The 21,641-nt window shown below is 45.4% G+C and overlaps 1 protein-coding gene across 2 annotated transcripts in view; it reads left to right on the forward strand.

Annotated features, from left to right (window-relative positions):
* The first annotated feature begins 4,790 nt into the window (after window positions 1-4,790).
* Stau1 (staufen double-stranded RNA binding protein 1) overlaps window positions 4,791-21,641 on the forward strand; it is a 39,397-nt gene continuing 22,546 nt past the window's right edge. For both annotated transcript variants that reach the window (XM_028769623.1, XM_028769624.1), the window contains exon 1: window positions 4,791-4,949. The gene's annotated coding sequence lies outside the window, so the exon portion shown is untranslated. The remainder of the gene's footprint in view (window positions 4,950-21,641) is intronic.

The raw sequence follows: 21,641 nt of genomic DNA on the forward strand, positions 1-21,641 counted from the left end.
GAGTTACAGATAGTGGGTCCTGGGAATCGAACCAGAGTCTATAGAAGAGCAACCAGTGTGAACCGGGTGGTGGTGGCGCACGCCTTTAATCCCAGCACTTGGGAGGCAGAGGCAGGTGGATCTCTGAGTTCGAGAGTTCGAAGCTAGCCTGGTCTACAGAGTGAGTTCCAGGACAGCCAGGGCTACACAGAGAAACCCTGTCTCGAAAAAAAAACAAAACAAAAAAAAGAGCAACCAGTGCTCTTAACACTGAGCCATCTCATCAGCCCCATACGCTGTACTGGCCAGGTGTGATGTGATGTCTGCTCTGGGCTTGTTACACAAAATTACCCAGAGGGATGGATGGAACCTTCTGTAAATATGAGGCAAATAATGGAACCAGCTGTGGAGAGTTAGGAACCACCATGTGGGTGCTGGGAACCCAACTGGGTCTTCTTTAGGAGTAAGTGCTTTTCATCACTCAGTTCTCTTACCAGTGCCACATGATAACTTCTAAACAGTTAAAATTACTCACCAAGCCCAGGTGTGACGCCACATGCCTTTAATCCCAACACTTGGGAACTGTATTTGAAGACCAGACTGGCCTTGAACTTACAGAGAGGTCTTTTCTGCCTCTGCCTTGTGAGTGTTGAGATTAAGGGTGTGCACTTCCACACTGGGCCACAGTTAGTGAAGCCTTTAGCCCCTTCCCCATATTTACGGTCCCAACATCCTACTAACACATCTACCCATTTCTTCCCCATAGATGTCCCCACTTGAAATCACCCAGGTCCCCTGGTCTAAGGAGTCACCTCACTAAGTAGGTCTCTGGTCTTCTCCCAAGACTGACTAGCGAGCCAGTCCCTGCAGAACCCTAAGCTGACCATCCCATTTCCTGTTGATAGTTTGCTGGTTGCTTCTCTCTAGAACATGAGTCTGCTGTGAATCTGGTGTTTGCTCAAGTAGTTGGGCTGGCCTCTGCAGTTCTAGAAAACAGTCTGGCAAGACTGTAGTTGTTAAGGATTGTTCAACAATGTTGCCTGTCCTACATGCTACCATTATTACTTCCTTTCCCTTTTTTGGGGCAAGATTTCATGTAGCCCAGGCTGGCCTTTAAATCACTTTTGTAGCAAGGCCCTCCCTCCCCAATTAACTTTGTTGGTTTTTTTTTTTTTTTTTGGTTTTTCAAGACAGGGTTTCTCTGTGTAGCCCTGGCTGTCCTGGAACTCACTCTGTAGACCAGGCTGGCCTCGAACTCAGAAATCCGCCTGTCTCTGCCTCCCAAGTGCTGGGATTAAAGGCGTGCGCCACCACCGCCCAGCTTAACTTTGTTGTTTTGTTTGTTCATTTTCAAGACAGGGTTTCTCTGTGTGGCTCCAGTTATCCCGTACACCAGGCTGGCCTCATACTCAGAGATCTACCTGCCTCTGCTTCGTGGTGGGGAGATTAAAGGCGTGCACTACCATGTCTGACTAGCCTTAGACCTTTTTAGAGAAAATGAACAAACTCCATGGAAGGAATGGAAAAAGTACAAGAAAATACTACAAACTCAGGACAACCTGAAGATGTAATACTGTTCTCTTTGAGAACTACCCTGAACCAAGGAATTGCGCTTGATCCAGGCACACAGCAGCTCTGGGAATGCCTGGTGCTGAGACCAAATCTTTTAAATTCAGACTCCATTTTAGAGACCTTGACTTCAGGTAAACTAACAGGCTGGTACCTAGCATTAGTTTCCAAGTTACCCCTCAACAAAACTGGAGCCTAGCTCCAGTCTCTAGGCTCACCCCCAACAAGACCAGCATTTCCAGGTTATTACCCCAACAGATCCACCCTCCCAGATTACAAGCCCACCCCTGGCCTAACGACCACCAATGCAGAGGGGAGCAGAAGCTAAGTGTATGATATGACTCCCAGCACCAGCCAATTACGCTAAAGGCCATAGTAGTGCTCCAAGTGGGGGCTTGCACACTCACACGCCCCCATCCCCACCCCACACCCCCACCCTCACCCTCACCCCACTTGTTGCTTATTATAAAGTCTTGCCCCAATAGATATTCGGGGCTCCTCATCACCAAAACCATCCTGCATGATGGTGGTGCGCTTGAGGGGCCTGAGCTAGCTCAAATAATATAAAAAGGCTCTATTGTGATTGCATTAGATTGGCTCCTGTCTATTTTTTGGGGATCACTAATATTTCCCTGGCAAAACAGTGCTTTCCAGTGAGTTTTTATTTCTTCTGTATATGGAGACTACCAGTTTTCTTCCAAGGTCCGCAAACTTTTTTTTTTTTTTTTTTTTTTGTAATTTTGTGACTGTTTCTCACTGTGTAGCCCTGGCTGAGCCTGAAACTTGATCTGTAAACCAGGCTGGCTTTGAACTCAGAGATCTGCCCTCCCCTGCCTCTCTAATGCTGGAATTAAAGGTATGTGCTGTGATGCCTGGACTGGGTTTGTTTTTATGTAAAAAAATAATTTGGACATTAGGCATAGTGGTACACACCTATAATCCTAGCAATTAAGAGACTGAGGCAGGAGGATCATCTAGTTCTTAACTTGTGGGTCTTAGCCCCTTTGGGGCTGAACAACCCTTTCACGGGGTGGGATATGGATATTCTGCATAACATATATTTACATTACCATTCACAACGGTAGCAAAATTACAGTTATGAAGTAACAACAAAAATAATTTTATGGTTGGGGGGGGTCATCACGACATGAAGAACTGTATTAAAGGATCACAGCATTAGGAAGGTTGAGAGCCACCGCTCTAGAGGAAGAGGCCAGCTTGGGCGGCATAGCAAAACTTTGTGCAAACAAACCAAAAATAAAGAATAAAAATTATGCTGGGGAATGATGGCACACACACTCTGGAGGCAGAGGCATGACGATCTCTGTGAGTTTGAAGCCAGCATGGTGTACAGAGGGACTTCCAGGAGAGCCATGGCTACACATAAAATGGGCGAGGGGAGGGGAGTTAATTATTTTAAGGTGACTGTGGTGGCGCATACCTTTAATTCCAGCACCCAGGAGGCAGAGGTATTCTGATCTCTCTGAATATGAGGCCAGCCAGAGCTAAATAATAAGACCCCTGTTACAAACCAAACCAAACCAAACCCAAAAAACAAAAACAAAAAACCTAATACAAAATAAACAATCGCCGAGCAGTGGTGGCACACGCCTTTAATCCCAGCACTTGAGAGGCAGAGGCAGGTGAATTTCTGAGTTCGAGGCCAGCCTGGTCTACAGAGTGAGCTCCAGGACAGCCCGGGCTATAAAGAGAAACCCTGTCTCGAAAAAAAAAAAAAACTATCAAAATTTATTATTTTGTATCTAAATATGCACATTTTTACCCAGTGGACATCTTCACTGCCCTGAATTGTGTATCTGCCTGTTGCTTACTTAGCACTGAGTTGGTTGGGAACTGGAAGAATGGGCTGGTTTTGGTACTGGAATTCAGTGTCACTGAATTATACAAGAAGCAAACTAAGGAGACCTGATTCGGATAAAAGAGTCGCCCAAAGTCTGGACAAGTCAGAGGAGGGTCTTTTTAGCTACAGCAGACTGCATCATGAATTCATGCAAAGTCAGCTATAGTGCCTTGGCAAGGAGACTGGCCTGTTAGGCATGCTTTCTTCTTCTTGTTTGTCCAGACGGGCTGTCTGTAGCCCTGGCTATCCAGGAACTCAAGAGATCTGCCTCTCTCTGCCTCTCTAAGAACAGAGACTAAAAAGTCTGTCTACCACCTGGCTAAGGTTTTTTGTTTGTTTTTGGGGTAGGGATGGAACCCAAAGTCTTGGGTATCTAGCTATGATGTCTATCTAGGTGCTTCGAACACAGGCATTACTTAAAATAAGCTGCAGAGGATGCCAGTGATTCGGTTCCCATAACCTCTGACAAGGATCCCATCTTTCTAAAGACCTGTCTCCCCGCCTTCCATACAGGCTGCTACAGGGCTGGAGGGATGGCTAATCAGTTAAGAGCACGTACCACTCTCGAAGAGGACCTATCTCACAACTGCCTGTAATTCCTGCACCAGGCAGGAAGTGATAGCACTGGACTCCGTGGACACCTGAGCTCACGCGCTCATACCTATGATCCCCCGCCTCCGCGGCAACCCCCTCCCCCAAGAAAGAAAAATTAAGAAAAACAGTAAGGCAAGAAAACCCAAGAGGGAGAATAAAAAAGCTACAGGACGAGTGGAGAAGAGCTCGGTGGTAGAAGTTTGCTTCAATCCCCAGGACCACACTAAACAAACCCACAGCAGCCTCTTGTCCACAGAAACACACTCAGTTTAGAGGTGCCTGAAAGCAACCAGAAAGCGCTTGTGGTTGTCTGTTTTAGGCTCAGACTTCATTTACTGTGATTTCCCCAGTAGCGGTAAACTCTATGAGGGCAGGGACTTGTACAGTCTCACTATATTCTCAGTTTCTGACCTTGCACACAGTAGCAGGTTAACAAATGTTAGCTAGCATAGGAAGAAGGAGTGACTGCAGGAAGGTAACATAAAGCCAGGAAAAGAAAGGAAGTTAGGCCTGCTTCTGGGAAACTACAACTCCCAACATGCCTCGGACCCAACGCAGCCGTGTCCGGCCCCTGTTGCCCTTGCGTGCCTATAGAGCGCATGCTGAACGCGGAGCCCGCTGGGACTTGTGGTTCCTGCAGCGGTGTGGGGGGTGGGGCCGGCATGGAGGCGGGCGGGGGCCGGGGGCGGGCGCGGCCCCTCCCCCGTCACTTCCTGCCGGGCTGCGGGCGCCGAGCCGCTCTTCAGCGTTTGCGCTGGCTGTCGTCGCGTCTGTGTGCGCTCCCCCTTCTTCTGACCCCCGGCCCGGCGGCGCCCGCCTTCTCCGCAGCCACTCCGCCTCTTCCCTCCCCCCGGTCCCTTTTTCCTCGCTTTCTTCTCTTGCTTCTTCCCCTCCTCGCCGCCACCAAGACCGCCGGCCCCGGGACGAGCTCTGGGGAAGCAGCCAGGTAAGGCGGCCGGGCCGGGCCGGGCCGCGGAAGGACCCACGCAGGCACGGCGTCAGCGGGAGGTGGGCGGCGGGTGGGCTAGGCCTCGCGGGCGCGCGAGCTGCGGCCCAGGCCCGTCTCCGCCCGCGGGGCCTTCCCGGAGGAGGCGGGCCCTCCGCGCTGCTCGTGGGCCCTGTGCCGGAGTTGACGCGGGGGGCGCGGGCAGGGGCTGGGTCGGTCCGGAGGCTCCCAGGTTTCGGCGCTGTGCACAGTTTTGCGGCCACTGCCGAGCCGCGGGATAAGGTGGTAATTCCCGGCTCTGCCCCCTTCGCAAGTCTCTTCATACTCTTTGTGTCTCTGTTGTGAGAAGGAGAAAGGAGGGGAAGAGTATTAATCCCGTCCCAACCCCGTCCCTGCCTCTTGAGGCTGTGAAGTTGCAGTGAAATGGGGCGTGTAAAGCGCTTATCAGTGTGCCAGACCCACATCGTGTCTGAATAAGACGCGTAATCTATTAACGTGATATGAAGGTATAATTTAGGGTGCAGACTGGACAGAAGTTGACCTACCTTTCCATTAGGGTTTCCTCCGAGGCAGAAAAATCCCGCGTGCCCACGGCCAGTGCCTGAGCATTGTGCTTGTTTGGCACCAGAGAGGGGCGCGCGCTTAATGGGGACACTGTAGCAGACAGGGTATGGATGTAAAGCCATCCTTTCTGTAGAACCAGCTGCGGGGACTTCACCGGCTCCCCTAGGATCTGCAACCTGTCCCATGTTTCTGTGCCACCATCCGGAACCTTATTGTCATTACTTTTTATGAGAAAGTTGTTGGCATAAGCTCCCATTGGGTTCAGCAGACCTTTCTGGAGCCCTCTTGTGTGTCAGGCTCTGGAGGTGGAGCATGCAAAGATGCGAAAACCGTGCTTTCCCGGTCCGCCTAGCCCACCCGCCGCTCTTCACTTTCTTTAGCTGAGCTTCGATTTCACTCCCGGGGCCCTAGTTATCCATCAGTTTCCCTTAAACTCTGACCACACCTCCTTCCTTGTGGCAGTATTGCTGGCATGACTTTTTATTTTATTCCGTTTTGCGTTTTGCCCATTGTATTGTGTGCCTTTTTTAAGGTCACTGTTTTCAACTGTTTGTAGCTGTAATTCTGTTTTTTTTTTTTTCTTCTTCTTTTCGAGATGTGGTGTCTCTGTGCAGCTCAGGCTGTCCTGGAACTTGCTCTGTAGACCAGGCTGCTGTATAATTCTTGAGAATTGGAAGTGTTGAGAGAGATTTAAACTAGGATTTTGGCCTTTCAGAGATCTGTGCTTACCAAATGTAAGTTACGTCAGTACTTGTTGAAGTAAAAACTAAAAATACATTTGGGGATCGTGGAGGGAGAAGTCTTGGCCATTCTGGTGAACTTATAGGAGACTTGTCTTTATTCTGACTCAGCCTTTCTCCATTTTTTTTTAGTAGAGTTAAATACTTTTGTTTTTATTTTTGAACGTTATATCAGCAGCTGTTGTGGAAGTCAGGGGACAACTTGAGAGGTTCAGTAGGTCCCCAGACTCCTTCCTGAAAGCACTTGACATACTGAGCCATCTCAAAAACCTCGTTTTTTTTTTTTTTTAAATGTGTGCTTAGTGTCATAAGCACCGCACTCCTTAAAGGTAGCTCATACAGGAGTAGATTTATAAGAGTAACACCACACGTGCTTTCTGTGCTCAGTGCTCTTCTGAGTGGAGGCCGGAGGTTAACCTCTGGTGTCTTGTCTACCTTATTTCCTGGAACAGTCTCTAAGCATTGTGGCTTTCCTCAGCTACCCATCTCTTCAGCCTGTCGGCAGATTGCTTGGGGCGGTCAGTTTGTTTAATAAGTGGAGAATGTTTATATTGCATCCATCTTAATATTGCAAGGCAGTGTCTGTGTTTTTCACATCTTCTAATATTTTTGTAACAGTCAGGAAATAAGTTTCTAGCATAAATTGTTCAGTGAAACTTGCTTGGTAGACAAGGCTGGCCTTGAACAGAGATCAGCCTGCCTCTGCCTCCAGAGTGCTAGGATCAAAGGCGTTCAACATTTGGCTGGTTTTTAATTAGTCATTAGTAGTTTAGGAACTGTTGATTCAGTCCTTAAGGAGTAAGGCTGAGAAGTGGGAGTCCCCTAGAGGAGGGGGGTCCACTACTTCTGCAGCTGTTTTCCTGCTGCTGCATGTCAGCCAAGAAACCAGACCCCAAAAGAGAGAGAGAGAGAGAGAGAGAGAGAGAGAGAGAGAGAGAGCGAGCGCACGCGCACGAGCTGTCAGTTCCAGTATGCTAATAAATTTTGTTTGATTAACAGTTTAACATCAGCCTGAGGTGATCTAGTTAAAATCAAAATGACTAAGATAATGATAGATTTAGGATTTATTTCAAAACAAGCTTAAAGGAGGGAGTTGAAGAAGAAACAAGACCGACAAGACCAGCCTCAGCTATGAGTTAATAATTGTCAAAGCTAGGTGAGCAAATACACAGTGCCCTCTATAGCATTCAACTTTAATACTTAAAAAAAAAAACTCCAGGTTCTCTATCACAGCTGTAAAATATCACTGTGATGGGTCTATCATAATTTGTGACATGGCAAAGGATATACTTGGCATAGTTTGCAGGATTGATTGTTTAGGGACTGTTCAAAGACAGACTCTGCACAGCCAGACATTATACAGAGAGAGAGAGAGTCTAAATTTGAGGTCTTCATCTGCTTTCCCAGGGAACCCCATGGGGAGTGGGAGGAAAATTTGTAGGAGTCAGAGGAGATGGAGGACTAAGCAGGGTGGATGTAGGCTCAGAGACAGAAGCTGCAGGCACAGGGCCTACGTGGTCTTGCACTGGGTTCTTTGCAGGCTTGTTTTTATAAGCCTCCTAACTGTGGGAAAAGTGTTGTCTCTGACTCTTTGGCCAGCTCTTTTCCTCCTGTGGGATCGTCTTGTCCAGTGTTGTGAGAGCATTTGTTTTATTTTATTGTATCTTGTTTTGTTGTGTTTGGTTGTTGTCTCTTGGAGGCCTGCTGCTCCTGAAGGGAGGTTATGGAGGAGACAGGAGATGTAGAGGGAGCTAGGAGGATTGGAGGGAAAGAAAGCTGTGGTTAGGTTGTACTGTATGAAAGAAGAGTCTATTTTCATTAAATAAATATAAACTAACAAGAAGATGACTCTGTCTAGAACAGAACAAAAAGAGAGAATAAACAAAACTTGCCTTCTAAAACAACCCCAGGCTGTAGTCCTAGCCATTGGGGAAGCTGAGGCAGCTGTGTGAACAGCTGTGACTAGAGAGACCCTGTCTCAGAGTAAAAAGAAAAGGGCCATAGACCTGTAGCTCAGTGACGGGGCACTTGCCTGACATGAACAAGACTGCAGGTTTAATCATTCTACTGCAGGCCCCCTCCCCCCAAAAAAGTGTGGTTGAATTGCTGCCTGAAGGGTTTACAAACAACAGATAGGTTGAATGCTAAGAGCCTTAGCACTGTGGACAGGATGCAACTCCAGGTTAGAGACTGGTATTTCCCTTGTCTAAAAGCAAAGATCTTGCTGGGCAGTGGTGGCTCACGCCTTTAATCCCAGCACTTGGGAGGCAGAGACAGGTGGATTTCTGAGTTCGAGGCCAGCCTGGTCTACAGAGTGAGTTCTAGGACAGCCAGGACTACACAGAGAAACCCTGTCTCGAAAAGCCAAAAAAAAAAAAAAAGAGAGAGAGAGAGAGAGATGTGATTGACAAGTATGTTGTAAATGTTTGCTGCTATTGCTCAATTTTCTCTGTAACTTTGTTATTTCTCCCCTCAGAGCTTGGTCAGTACAGTGCCAGTGTTCTGTGGTTTCAGTTCGAGCCTGTGTGGTGGGAGGGGCTGTCTCTTCACATTAATTTAGGAGCTTGTCCTTAATCCCAGAATTTATGTCTAAGAAGGAATAAAACATTTAAGAACAATGGTCTTTCCCCATTAGGCTTATTGTAAAACGTAGAATTTTACAATATTTGTATTCTCTTCAAAATAGATGTTCTCTTAAGGTGTATCCAGAAAGCTCATATATACAGGTTATTTTAAGTTTAGACATGGACCTGACTCTTGGGTCCCCGGAGTCCCTAGTCTGAAGGCTAAACTAGAGCATTATTCCTGCTGTAATTATGGCAGGTCAGACAGCAGGAACCCGGTGTGGGCACCTTTCCTGGAGGCTCTTTACCCAGACTCAAGAGAACAGAGTGTTTTCAGAGTTGACCTGCTCAGTTCCCAGGCTGTGGGTTTTTGAAAAACAAAACTTTCAGTTTTGTCTTGTACAGTCTGACTGCTCTCCTCACGGTCCCTCCCACCTGGGGTGTTAGGACCTCCAGATGGGCCATCTTTTTTTTTTTTTTTTTTTTAGGTTTTTCTAGACAGGGTTTCTCTGTGTAGCCCTGGCTGTCCTGGAACTCACTCTGTAGACCAAGCTGGCCTTGAACTCAGAAATCACTCTGCCTCCCAAGTGCTGGGATTAAAGGCGTGGGCCACCACTGCCTGGCAGATAGGCCATCTTAAGTGACACTCACTGTTGCTCCCCTCAGATGACAGCTTTTGGAGTTGCTTGCAGAGCGTTCTTTTAGCCTGAAGTTTTAGAGATGTCAGACTATTGACAGGATTTCTGTGACTTGTTTCACATGAGACCTATAAAGGATGAAGTGTTTGTGGAATTTTCTGTGTTTTTTGTTTTTAACAAAAGAAAAAAAGTCTTTCTAGGATCCCAGCTGTAGTGCTTACTCTGCTCTAAGATATAGATGTTGCAAACTAAAGGACAAACGTGAGAAGACCTGTGAGTTGATATGGTTACTTTCTCCCAACATTTTATTACAAAATTTTAAACACATACCAAAGTTTCTGGAATTTTCGTGGCCTTTAAGTACCACCTCCTTTCCCACATGGCTAGCCCGCTTGCACTGGTGTGCTTGTCTGCCTCACGGCGTCAGTCCAGTTTGTGATGCATTTAACAGTTGCTACAGCACCACATGATGTTCACTAAGGATCGTTAACATAGTTCTTCTGCTTGCTGAGGTGGGCCTAGGGCCTTGCTTAAAATAGCCAAAAGCAATGTCACCAGCTGTTAAGATTGATTTTACTTTAGTTTTTTAGTTTTTTTTTCTTTTTTTGAAATAAGGTCTCACTTGGTAGCTTTGGCTGTCCTGGAACTCACCATGTAGACCATGCTAGCCTCCAAGTCATAGTGATCCCCCTGCTTCTGCCTCTTGAGTTGCCGGCTGGGATTAAAGGTATGCACAGCTATGACCAGCCCCAGATCTTTTTTAAGAGTCAAGAGGTTTGTTGACTTTTACTTGCAGTTATCCTTTGACTGAAAACTCTCTACTTGTAAAGCGAATTATCTGTTGAACATTTGTACCAGGGTAATGTTGACCAAGTCTTTTGTTTTCACCTAAAGAGGAGATGGTAGGAGTAGAAGCAGCTCCGTGGGGCTTGGCAGAGCGTCCAGATGACAGCTTGGATGTCTGTCTTTTCTGCAGCTCAGTGCTCTGAGCTAAAACCACTGTCAACTATATTCAAGGAAGTAAAAGGAAATTACTGCCAGGAGCCTAAATTATTTTTGAATATTTTCATTCTCACAGTAGTGACAAGGTTGATTTAAAAGTGATGTCACCTTGTGCGGCTCCATGGTATCTTTGGTATCACATGTATTCCTTTATATATTAACTTTACACATGGAAAGCAAAGATAGAAAGCATGGTGGCACTTTTTATCCCAGCATTTAGGAGGCAGAGGCGAGCCGATCTCTGAGTTCCAGGCCAGCCTGGTTGTACAGTGAGGCTACAGAGACAGACTGTCTGAACCATTTTCTCTCGCCTCCAAATAATTATTGGGTAGAATTATTTGATGCAGAAAAGGAATCCAAAAAGTTCTGTTTGTATAAGAAATGAAAGCTGCCTGTTATTAAACTCTTCTAGACCAAGGGTGGTACATGCCTTTAATTCAGTACTCAGGAGGTAGAAGCAGAAGGATTTCTGAGTTTGAGGCTAGCCTGGTCTACAGTGTATGTGCAGAATAGCATTCTTTTTCTTCATTTAGTGCCTCAGTTCTCAGCAGACAGAAGTGTCTAACAGTAGTGGTAAGCTCGGCATTGCCGACAGTGCAGCCTGTGTCCGCAGCCGTCTAAAGGAGCCGCATCTCCCTGACTACCTGCCTGTCATCAAGATAAGGGTCATGGCACCTCTCTGGGTGGAGTTGGTAAATTGGGCAACAGAGAATTGTAGGCTCTAAGCTTAATCTGCCTTCACTGGGTATGTTATCCTCTGACACAGGAGGCTGCACAGGATTCTATACATTACAGCATTAGCAAATAGGATCCCATTTCTAACAGCGAATTCTGCAAAAGTATAAAACCTATACTTTAGTAAATTTGACTTATGGAAAGCATGGATTTCAGGCCAAGCATAGTAACCCAAGCCTGTAATCCAGCACCTGGACAGTGGAGACAGGAGGATCAGGATTTCAAGGCTAGTTTTGACTACAAAGCAAGTATAAGACTGTTCTACACTCTATGAGACCTATCTCCTCCAACTATCCACCCCCCACCCCCCAAAAACAGGACATGGAAAAATTAAACAAGATCTGAGGCGATCACAAGGCCTGCCCCTGAGGGAAGCAATTAATAACTTGAGCAGTTATCCCAGAACGGACTCCTTTCTAATTCCCTTGTGTTGGATGAGATGTGGCCGGTCATTCCATTTGATTTCACGCTAGCCTCCTGAATGTCATCCCACCTCAGACCACCTCAGTAGCAGCTCACAGCCAAAGGCAGTGGATATGTCCGGTCAGACTCTTAGAACTAGCCATATGGGACACATGGCTAGAAGGAGAACCAGAGGCTTGTTAGGCCATGAGAGATTCAAAGGAAGTAAGAGAAATTATTCAGGAAGCAGTTTAGCCTTGAACTACTAAATTAGCCAGGCACTTAGGGACAGATCGGAAAGAAAGAGCAGCAGACACTGACCCCAGAAAGTTCACTGGGATTGGAGATCTCCCCCTAAGCTCCCTCTAAAAAAAAGTTAATTGGAAAAAAGAAAGTCTTTCTCTGGTTTTTTGCTTCTTCGTTGTTGTTTTTGTTTGTTTGTTTGTTTGTTTTTTTTGAGACAAGGTTTTTCTGTTTAGCGCTGGCTGTCCTGCAAGTCACTTTGTAGACCAGGTTGACCTCAAACTCAAGAGATTCTCCTGCTTCTGCCTCCCAAGTGCTGGGATTAGAGGTGTGTGCATGCACCGCCCTCCCCCCCCCATGCTTTTGTTTTGTTGTTTGTTTGAGACTTGTCTCACTATGCAGCCCTGGCTGTCTTGGAACTCACTCTTGAACTCGGAGATCTGCCTGCTTTGCCTTCTAAGGATTAAAGGTGTGTGCCACTATGCCTGGCTGAAAGTAAGTTTTCGAGCAACAATTTTGACTATAGTCAATAAATATTTTTTAAACAAACTTCATTGTGACAGATTACAGTTGAGGAGTTATCTGGTGTTCTTGAAGGAAGGTTGTAACATGGCCCTCTCCCTGCTTAGCATTGTCACCTGTCCTCACAGCCAGGGGGCTTTCTGTTGCTGTATGTCTCTTTCAGTAACCAGGTAGTGTTTATTATAATGATCTAGTACTAAGTAAATACTGCTGTGGCTGGATGTGGTGGCATATGGCTCCAACCTTAGCATTAAGGCAGGAGGATTGGTTTGAGTTTGAAGCAAGGTTGGGATACACAGGTAGGGGAAGACCCTATCTCTCCAAAAAGAGGTGGGCGTGGTGATACATGCTGGGGAAGCAGAGGCAGGCGAATCTCTGTGAGTTTGTGGCCAGCCTAGTCTACCTAGTGTGACTATGTATTCAAAACGAAGTAAGCAAGCATATATTGTATTTGCTGTGTAGCTCAGGCTGGCCTTGGATCAGTGATCCTTTTCCCTACATCTCTGGAATACTGCAGTTACAGATAATCACTTCTGACTCAAAATCTATGTGTGCTTTCAGATACCAGAGGTCAACCTTTGATAACTTTAGGCTCCATCTACCTTTCTTTTCTCTTCCTTTCTTGTCTTTCTTTCTTCTTTTTTAAAAATATGTATGTATTCATTACTTAGAAATACTTTATTGGAATATTTTGAATAAAACTTAAGTATTTTTAAGACAAAATAAATGTAAATCAGTATTGTCTATTGTGAGGTTGTAGTATGTGACCCTGAATTCACAGTCAAGTTATCTCTGGCTTAGTGTCTAGGAGTATCTGAGAGTCCAGTGCAGGGGTCTCCCACAACACCCAGTTAAGGTGCTCTACCTGGGACTTAAGTGTGTATATTAATGATAGCTTCACACACAGACTCCATTAAAGATAGGAGATTTTAGACTCTGCCCAGCTTTAGACAGAGCTTATCTTTCATGAAAGCAAGATACAGAAAAACCAGAACAAAGGGCTCTATTATTATTAGTATATATGTTCTAGATTTACTTATGTCATGAGTGTTGTGCCTATATGTATGTCTATACACCACAAACATGCCTAGTACCTGTGGAGGCCAAAAGATGGCATTGGAGCCCTTCAGTTAGAGTTACAGTTGGCTATAAGTGTGTGTGTTCTGGAAACCCATCCAGGTCCTCTGGAAGAACAGCCTGTGTGCTTTTTTTTTTTTTTTTTTTTTTTTTTGTTTTTGTTTTTGTTTTTTGTTTTTCGAGACAGGGTTTCTCTGTGTAGCCCTGGCTGTCCTGGAACTCAGTCTGCATCAAACTCAAAAATCCGCCTGCCTCTGCCTCCCAAGTGCTGGGATTAAAGGCGTGCGCCACCACTGCCTGGCTCAGCCTGTGCTTTTTAACTCCTGAGCCAGCTCTCCAGCCTCATCAAGGAATATTTCAGAATTCCTTGTGTGCTTGTGTGTCCCTGAGTGCACCTGTACTGTGTGCATGCAGAGCTGAGAGGATCACTGGGAGTCAGTGTTCTCTTCCATGCAGATCTCAGGGCTGGGCTCAGGCCCTCAGGCTTGGTGGTTAATGCCCCTTACCACAAGCTTAGCCATTTCTCTGGCCCGAAAGCCCCACCATGTTTGTTTGTTTGTTTGTTTGTTTATAAACAGGTCTTTGTGTGTCCCTGGCTGTCCTAGAATTTGCTATGTAGACCAGACTAGCTTCAAACTCAGATCTGCCTTCCCCACTGTATTTTTTTTTTTAAGACAGAATCACTGTTCTGAAGCTCACTGATAAGGTTGGTAGGCTAGCAAGCCCTAGGCACCTGCCTGGCTCTGTCTACATACTGTGCCGAGCTTTCTTTAAAACGTGTGTGTGTCTGATTTTTTTTAGGTTGCCTTTGTTAAACTTATGCCAGACTCAGAGAGCTCTTTTTACAGTGTCTCCTGTGCTAGGGCGAGTAGAGCTGGAATTCCAGCCCAGATCCACAGCTTGTGATCATTCAGACAACTCTGGCAGTGTTGAGGATTTCAGGCTGGGCTGCAGAGTCCAGGGGCACTTTGAAGTGTGCTTGCTAGCAGTTTGCCTGGAGGAGCTAAAAAAAAAAAAGCACTGCTGGCCAGAGCTCTGAGGGAAGGGGCTTGTTTGTTTAATCATCCATTCCAGGGAATCTGACATCTATCTTCTGGTACACATAAAGGAATATAAATTAAAACAAAGATGTAGTTTTTAATTTAATTTAGTGCTTTTATGTTGTGTGAATGAATATGTATGTTGTAGTGTGTATGTGGAGGTCAGAGGACAACTTGTGGGAACTGGTTCTTCTACCTTGTGGGACCTCAGTATTGAACTCAGGTCACTACCTTGTGTAACAAGTAGCTTAACCCTCCTGAGCCACCTTGCTGCCTCCTTTGAGAGATGGTAATTATTTGACAGCAGACTATGTAGGGGAAGAGGTATGCAATGAGGAAACCAAACCGTAAAGAAATTTATACAAAACTAAGTGGATGCATTTCTAAACTGAGACTGGGTAAGGCTTTTCTTTCTGAAATACTATGCTACCAGGCCGCAGGATTCCCTTAGTATGTTTTTTGTTTATTGCTGAAATTGAGGCTTAATAAAGCCACTGTAATGTGCTTCGGGGAATCTGAGGCACAGAGACATTAATTCTAACTAAGAATTGGACACTTGCTTGAGCTGGGAGTGGAGTTGAAAACCCCACTCAGAAGCTTATCTTGACTGGACATTGCTGGGAGCTGCTGAGGGCAAGGCTGGTTTCTAGTAAGCAGAGCTCTTTAAGCTGTTATACATAAAGACCATGGTCAGTGCAGAGTGTTTCTAGTTAGATGTTGCCTGGTCACACACTAGCATTCATTTTCTGAATTAAAAGCAGGTGAACTTCGATGTGGCGCTCTTTTCCTTGGTAGTATATTATGGAGCCTGGTTTTCAAAACCACTAACAGATTCCGAATAGCTGTGTGTTCTGGTGGGCTTGAGAGTTCCTATGGTTTTAAAAGTTTAGACTTAAAAATATTTACTGTCTGACAGGAAGGCTTATTTGATAGGGAATCCTGAAAGGAGAGAACCTACTCCTGCAAGTTGTCTGTCCTCTGACCTCCATACTTACACCTTGGCATGTGTGTGCTCTCTCTCTCTCACTTACACCTTGGCATGTGTGTGCGCTCTCTCTCTCTCTCTCTCTCTCTCTCTCTCTCTCTCTCTCGCTCTCGCTCTCGCTCTCGCTCGCTCGCTCGCTCTCTGTCTCCCTCCCTCCTTTCCCTCTCCCTTTCCCCTCCCTCCCTCCCTCCCCCTCTCTCCATGTGTGTTTTCTCACATACACACACATACATGTATGTATGTGTTCTCTCTCACACATACACACAATAAAAATGTATTTTATTTATAAAAATAACAGGGCTGCGGTGATGGCTCCATTGAGTAGAGCGAGCAGCATGAGGCTTGAGTTTACCCTCACTGAGCCGGGCTTGGTGCTTGGAGGCAGAGACAGATAGATCCCTGGAGTTTCCTGACTGAGTAGCCTCGCCTTTTTGGTGAATCTCAGGCCAGTGAGAGACCTGTCATTCCAGATCAGGTAGATGGAACTAGAAGAACAACATCTGAGGTTGTCCTTTGACCTCTTTATTCATGCTTAAATACACACAAATGTATGTACATGTATGTATCCCCCTATACCTGCACAAATGAAAATATTTGAATTTATTTTTATTAAGATAGAATTATGGACTGGAGAGATGGTTCAGCCGTTATGAGGACCGACTGCTATTCCAGAGGTCCTGAGTTCAATTCCTAGCAACCACATGATGGCTCACAAACATCTGTAGTGGGGTCTGGTGCCTTTTTCTGGTGTGTCTGAAGAGAGCAATGATGGTGTACTCATATGTATAAAATAAATAAATCTTTAAAAACAAGATATAATTACATCATTTTCCCACTTACCTTTTCTTCCTCCAGTCTCTCCCATGTCCACTCACCACTCACTGAAATTCACGGCCTCTGTTTCTTTGATATTGATATATGAATACACACACACAAACACACATACCACCACAGCCTGCTGATATACCTGTTCAGGGCTGACCTCTTAATGTTTGATAGCCAATGAGAGGGGCTCATCCCTGGGGAACACTGCTTCTGCTCTCAGCATTGCTAGTTCCTCGTGTTCTTTGTTTATGGGTGCTGTGTGATTTTTCTCTCTTCCATGTTAACCTGTCTGTTAGGCAGTATTCTCTAGGAATCCATAGTGTTAGACATTGTGAGTGTGGCTTCTCTGTCATTTCTAGGAGACATGCTTTCACAGCAGACTTCTGATTCTATGGCTCTTAAAATCATTATACCCCCCCCTTTCACCTATGGTGTTCCTTGAGCTTTAGATGCTGGAGTTGTGTTGAGATGCGTCAGCTGTGGTGGATACCCCATGACAGTTGTTTTATGCATTTTCACCAATTATGGTTTTCTGTTATGATCTCTGTTGCAAAGAAGCTGCTTTGGTGAGGATTGGGGTCCACACTTATCTGTGGGTATGAGGATACGAGTTTGGAATGCAGTTAGGGACTATGCTGGCCTAGTAAAGTGGCAGTAGTAGGAGTAGGTTCTCATCAAAGATCCACGAACTCAGGAGCCCCAGGAGTTTGCTCAAAGTTTCCAGTACCAGGCATGATCTCTCTCCTCTGTTTTAGTCTTAAGTCTCATAGGAGAGCTATTGATTACCTTTAAGGTATGAGTGCCATGGTTGCACTTTTAGAGATAGTTTGCCGTTGATCATTACTGTAGCTCTTAGACTTTGCAGCTGGATAGAACTCTTGATTGCTTCCTTCTCTTGACAGCTTGCACAGCCCCTTCCAGGACTGTTGACTCTATTTAAAAACTGTTGTAGGGGAGGGGAAATAAGAGCCCGGTAAGGTTTTAGGGTTAGAAAAGAAAATGAGATTTATGGATAGGTAGGCTATTGGAATTAAGCTTTCTTTCTTTTTCTTTTTTGCTTTGTAATTAAAAGATACAGAGTCCCTCTGTGTAGTTTTGGCAGTTCTAGAATAAACAGAGATCCTCCTGCCTGTCTCCTGAGTGCTGGGATTAAGGGTGTGTACTACCATGCCTGGCCCTGGAATTCAAATTTTTTTTTTTTTTACTTTTTGGTGTGATGGTTTTTCTGAGGGGAACAATTAATGGTGATTTCTTGTTTAGGAAGTGTGTTTTTATTTACATACATTTATTTTATATGTATGAGTGTTTACCTGTGTATATGTGTGTACCACATGCTTACCTGATGCCTGTGGAGGTCAGAAGAGAGTATTAGATCTCCTGAAACTGGAGTTATGGATGGTTGTAAGATACCATGTGTGTGCTGAAAATCTAACCTGGGTCCTCTGTAAGAGCTCCAAAGTACTGAGTCATCTCTAGCTATAAGTTTTCAACCTGTGGGTTTTGATCACTTTGAGGGTCAAATGACCCTTTCACAGGGTCGCCTAAGACCATGCGAAAACACAGATATTTCTTTACATTACAATTCAAAACAGTAGCAAAATTAGTTATAAAGTAGCAATGAAATAATTTTGTGGTTCGAGGTCACCACAATATGAGGAGCTGTATTAAAGGGTCGCCACTGCTCTAGCCCCTAGGAAGGTTTTTTGTTTGTTTTGGCCACTCAGTAGTTATACTTCTGTACAGAAGAATCTTTTATGCCTACATGATTCTGGGCAAATGTGATGGGACCACATTCAAGTACATAGTGGAGTGTTTTACAGTTGTTTGGTTGTATTTCTTTCTTGTACAGTTACGTATATATTCTCAACTGCTCTAGAACACTGGCTTGACATTGATCTTAAAGCAGTCATTTTGGGAATTATTATATAGGATGCATTGACACATATGTGTGCTCATGGCTTTCCTTGCTACAGGTGTGTGGATTATGTTGAAGTCCATGGATTGTTTCCTGGGAGGGGAGGGGAAAGCAACAGTGAGAGGTGAGTTTACTCTCAGAAAACTGAATTACAACTGGAAAAAATGTCTCAGAAAATGGTCTTGGGCTAGAAATGTGGCTTAGTGGTTAAGAGGACTTCCTGTGCTTCCAGAGGACCTGAATTGAGTTCCCAGCAAGACCGGTAGCTCACCATCACCCACAGTTCTAGCTCCAGGGGATCTGATGCCCTTTTTCGATTTTGTGATCACCTGTACTCAGGTGCACATACCCATCCACATGTAGACACATACACACATACAATTAAGAATAAAATAAACAAAAATGTTTCTTTAGAATTGAGATCACTTCTATAAATGGCAATGATGTTGATTATACAAAAACAGATACTATATTATGTTAATTAGTAAAAAATTAGTTAGAAGTCTTCTCATGGGTAAGCAAGATACCTCGGTGGTTAAAAGTGCTTTCTGGGCGCGTGCGTGTGCGCAGGCGCAGCACTGCTGATTATTTTTAAGTGCTCATCTGAGCTTGGGACCACATACCTGTGATTCCTAGCATTTAAGAGGTGAAGGCAGGATTATTACAAGACAAGCCTTGACTGTACAGTGAGTCTTTGTTTCAAAAAACAAAACAAGAGTCTGGTGTGGTGGTGAAGACTTTTATCCCAGTGCTCAGGAAGCAGAAGTAGGCTGACTTCTGTGAATTGGAGGCCAGCCTGGTCTACAGAGCAAGTTTCAGGACAGCCAGAGCTATACAGAGAAACCCTGTATCAAAAAAACAAAAACAGAACAAAAAAATAAAAACAACCTGCCGAACAAAGACAAAAGTGCTTAAGTTGTATACTAATAAGACTTTGAAGATGTATTTGTTAGTCAGGAAGCCAGATAATTCTGGCTGCCTCAGGACCCTGTCTCATTGTGTTAAATTGTTCAGGAGGCCTCAGTGTCACCAGGGTGTTCTGGATTTACTGCTGAGTGAGGGACACTGAACCAGTTTGTAACAAATCATGTGCAATTAAATCCCCCCCCACCCCAAGATAGGGTTTCTCTGTGTAGCCCTGGCTGTCCTGGAACTTACTCTGTAGACAAGGCTGGCCTCGAACTCAGAAATCCTCCTGCCTCTGCCTCCCAAGTGCTGGGATTAAAGGCATCCACCACCACTGCCCGGCAGTTGTTTTTTTTTGGGGGTGGGGTGGGGTGGGGGGGAGGTTTATATGTCCTTGTTCCTTTCCCCACAATCCAGAAAAAGTGTTTTACACTTATACAGTGATACTTGTCAGTCAAGGTGAGGCTCTGCTTTTTACTGTTATTGTGTGTGTGCATACAATTTTATTTTTAGACAATACCTCACTAAGAGTGTGGGCATGTGTCATTTTTTGCTCAATGAGACTGCTTGGGACGTTATTTATGTCTTTATTTTTGTTTTTTGAGACAGAGTCTCTAGGTAGCACTGGCTGACCCAGAAGCCCATCATGGCTAGACCAGAATGGCCTTGAACAGAGATCCACCTGCCTCTGCCATCCCAGTGCTCAGGGTAAAGGAGTGTCCGCTGGACCAGGTAGTTTTTATGAGACTCTTGTGTTAGCAAGCCGATGTGGGCCCAGGTGTTAAGCAGGCGTGAGTCTTTTGAAAAAAAAAAAAAAAAAATTTTTTTTTGGGGGCCCGCGCCCCCTTTCATTCCTCTTTGTTGCTGTGCACAAGTGTCGGCAGGTGGCAGCCTGAGAGGAAGACCAGCACATTCTCTTGAACTTCAGTAGACTATGCTAGAGGACAGGCGGTGTGGACCCTTACATTCAGGGATGTCCAGTGAGGCCTGAGGATTCCTGTATTCAGGCTCTCAGCCTCTATTCTCTACATATAAGTGACACACAGTTTGATCTCTCTCTCATGAGGCCCTCAGATCCATGGTGAGAAACCATCCTGAAAGGCGGTGGCTTGTCTGGAAGGACTTTAGTCGCAGTCATACTCAGAAGTAGCAGTTGGAATTTCATGGTCCCCAGGGCTGCTTTGAACATGGAGTAGTGGAGAGCTTTGACTGCACAGTGCACTTCCACATTTACAAGTCTGATGTTTATTCTGGCGGCCCTGGTCCCTTTGTTCTCTAAATATGTCAGGCTGCTCTTGCATGTGGCAACTAGAAAGAACCCCACTGTTGGCAGATGGGCCTGGAGGATGACGTTGTTCTCTTGAGAACCACTGCCTCTCATTCTCTCCTAAGGCTTATACATGACGTTTAGGGCTGCGTCAGCAAGTGATTAAAGAAAAACTGGTAAATGAGTACTGCTTGGTGTCTTTTATTATTTTAAATTTTCATCTTATTTGTTACTAGGCCTAGGACTACATGTGGAGTGCTCTGTGTGCTCAGCAAGTGCGTCTTGGTTAGCCTCCACCCTAGCCTCTTGCCTGGTCTCAAATAGTCTTGTTGTGTCCCCTGCCCCCATCCTGTGTCACTGAGGGGCGGTGGTGCTCAGGCAGAGTTTGATAGTTGGTGTCTTCCTCTTACAGTGCACCTTAATTTTTTGAGTTAGGCTCTCTTTTTGAACCTGGAGGTTGCTGGTTTGGCTAGACTGTCTGGTCAGCAAGCCCTGGGGTTCTTCTTGCCTGGGGTTATAAACAGCCACTGCTCTTGATTTCTTTCCTCTCCCTCTGTCTGTCTGTCTCTGTCTGTGTCTGTCTCACCTCCCTCTCCTCTCTCTCCTTCTCCCTCTCCCTCTTCCTCTCCCTCTCCTCCTCCTTTCCCCCACCCCCCCATGGGTGCCAGGAATCAAATTTGGGTGTTCACGTTTGCATGGCAAGCGCCGTTCACTAAGCTGCCTTCTCAGCCCCACTGCACTTTTTGTTCAGTTTTGTTTTTCCATTACTTTACTTATTCTTTTTACATCCCGATTGCTGCCCCTGATCCCGGTCTCCTTCCAGTCTCTCTTCCTACTTTTTCTTCACATTTTAGCTGCTTATTCCCACCAGTCTTTGAGCTATCTGAGACTAGCATTTTGTGGGCAGTCTCTTTTTTTTTTTTTTTTTTGGTTTGGTTTGGTTTGGTTTTTCGAGACAGGGTTTCTCTGTGTAGCCCTGGCTGTCCTGGAACTTACTCTGTAGACCAGGCTAGCCTCGAACTCTTGAACTCAGAAATCCACCTGCCTCTGCCTCCCAAGTGCTGGGATTAAAGGCGTGCGCCACCACCGCCCGGCTTTTTTTCTTTTTTCTTTTTTTTCTTTTTTTTTTGGTTTGGTTTGGTTTTTCGAGACAGGGTTTCTCTGTGTAGCCCTGGCTGTCCTGGAACTTACTCTGTAGACCAGGCTAGCCTCGAACTCTTGAACTCAGAAATCCACCTGCCTCTGCCTCCCAAGTGCTGGGATTAAA

Source organism: Grammomys surdaster, unplaced genomic scaffold (genome assembly GCF_004785775.1).
Source record: "Grammomys surdaster isolate TR1022 unplaced genomic scaffold, NIH_TR_1.0 193, whole genome shotgun sequence".
NCBI lineage: Eukaryota > Metazoa > Chordata > Mammalia > Rodentia > Muridae > Grammomys > Grammomys surdaster.